We start from the raw sequence: 2,631 nt of genomic DNA, 5'->3' as shown, positions 1-2,631 counted from the left end.
AACTTTTTACTCATACTGACAAGAAATTTTGTATCAATCATTTTTTATTGGTACATTGCCATTTTTATATGTATTTGGGGTCCCTTTGACAATGGTGTTGAAATTTAATGCTCAAACCTTAAATGTTTTAACATTATTAATAAGGAAAAATTGCAGCCAAGGTACCAAATCTTTCATTTATTAGTAGACTTAATTTAAACATTTCATTTTTACCACCGGAGGTACCAAACCTTTAAAAGGTCTAGTCCAAAATGACGATTTCCGTCTGTTTATCCACCAAAATAGTTAGTTAACCCCAAAAATGAAAATTTTAATAATTTTTCCCAAAAAAGTGAAGGGCAATCTGGGTATCACACATTTTTCCTTTTATTATTGTACTTTACTTTTCATTTTTCTCAATTTACATCACTATTAATATCTTTCTCTCCTATAAGTAGTCAGATCAGCACATACGTGGAGATGAATGTATGCAGAGGTTCCCCAATGCAAATGAAGACCTCATGGACGAACCTGAACCCAGAAAGAAGATTTTTCACGTGTCGTCGAAGCCAAAATATGGGTAGATGTACCTTCTTTGTGTGTTGCGACTCTCCAATGTGTGAGAGATCGAAGGAATGGATTCATGGTCTATTATGGGCTAGGTGGTAAATGAAAGCTGAAATCTACACCTATCAAGCAACAAGATCAAATGTTTGGAAGACCTCGCTCTTCAGATTTGTTTGTAGAGCGTTTGTAAATTGGGTTTGTACCTAGGTATGTAGCATGAATTTGTGCAGGTTTAGGGTTTTTAATTGGGGGCTTGTGTTAAATGTGAATATAAAATGTGATTGTTCTGTATTTTTTTCCTTGAAATGAAGTGCCCCTTTTGTATTTAATGCTGGTACTCACATTCACAATTCTCTTTCCATCCTTTATTTAACGTAAAATTAATGATCAGACTACACTCCAAATGTTCTCTAGATGGTGCAGCGTAGGTACTAAACATTTTAATGAATCACGGAATAAATACCAAATCTTTTGTAATAATTGTAGTGACATTACCAAACCTTTTGTAATAGTTGCACTAAAAATACCAAACCTTTGGTAAGATACATAGAAGGAGTACCAAATATTTGTACATAGTTCCTAATAGCATGAACCTTAGATTTTATTAATACAATTTGAAAACCTATGAAAACACAGCATAATGCAAGAAATTCAACTTCAACATCTGTGATAATTCCATTAGAAATTCCAGTCCACTTCACAAAATCACTACATTTGTTGCACATGTTTCCAGTTCATAATACAAAAAACACAGCATTTGCTACAAAAATCATCCTATGTCCCTTTATAAAATCATAGCATTTACAAAAATAGATTTACTTCCCAATAGAGCTACACATGATAAATCACATCATGTTCAAGATTTGGATCCTCTATTCTTGGACTTCTTCATCGATGACTTTGAAGTTACCGTTGAAGGTACTTTCCTCTTTTCCCTGGCTTGATCTTGACTATATATTTTCTCGAGACTTATGTTGTGTGGTTGGTTGTAATTTTTGATGTGAACTATCTCCCCCAAGCAATGGTCCCTTACAATTTCTTTTATTATGTCCAGATACTTCGCATCGTTTGTACGTTAACTTCCCATCTTAATTCTTGCAATTGACCCTGTGGTTGATTCTAAGGTGAAATTGCTATATAAATGTCTAGCACAACACCTGTGCTCAGCCCATTTACAAAATTGACTTATAAAATCAACCAAACCCTTTTGTATATCAGAAATGAATATCCAAGCTCTAGGGTTGTACATCCCTATATCATCAACCGACAACTCTATAAACCATTGCCAATTTGTTTTGTTCTCAACATCTACAACCACCCATGATATGGGGAAGATGCAGTTCTTATCATTAATGCCAATACCTACCAGCAACTGCACACTTCGTGCAAACTTTATGAAGCAATCATCCAACCCAACAACTAGCCTTCAATCAGCTTTTAAACCTTTTCTTACAAGCCCCTAAATATACATACAATCTCTTAAATGTATGACCTTAACCTTCAATTAGCATTGTACTACCAAGATTTGTTCTCTTTAATTTCTCACCATAATCCCATAAAATTTTGTACTGTTCAGCAACAATCTCATGCATTATTTCTGCATATTTGGATCTTGTCCTATAGAACTAATGCTTTGAAATCTCATATATGCAGTCTTCTTTCACAAGTTCCATAAAATTGTTCAATGGAATTTTGGGATTAGACCTAAACTTTCTTAAGTATTTTTTAGCCTAATAACCAGCATTAACCCTTTTATTTTGTTACGTTATGGTACATGTGTGCTCGTCTCTGAGTGTGCATATGGGTTCCAAGTACAATTATCTTGACATCTAATTCTCAACTGTGTCCTCATATTTTTCACATATTTCAGTTGCCTAGAATTTTTAATTAAGTACTGAACTACTGCAGACCTTAGAGTCTTGACATTGTCAAGTTTCATCCCTGTAAGAAATGAACATAGTATATTGTCATATATAAATTTTCAAACAGGAAAACAATGTATATATTACAAATACGTTACATATCTTGAACTTTGAATCATCCATACCAGTTACAGGGTTAAACCAACACTCATTATCCTTCTGG

This window comes from Olea europaea, chromosome 23 (genome assembly GCF_002742605.1).
Source record: "Olea europaea var. sylvestris chromosome 23, O_europaea_v1, whole genome shotgun sequence".
In the NCBI taxonomy this organism is placed as follows: Eukaryota; Viridiplantae; Streptophyta; class Magnoliopsida; order Lamiales; family Oleaceae; genus Olea; species Olea europaea.
The sequence above is the reverse complement of the archived record's forward strand: the minus strand, read 5'-3'. Positions refer to the sequence as shown.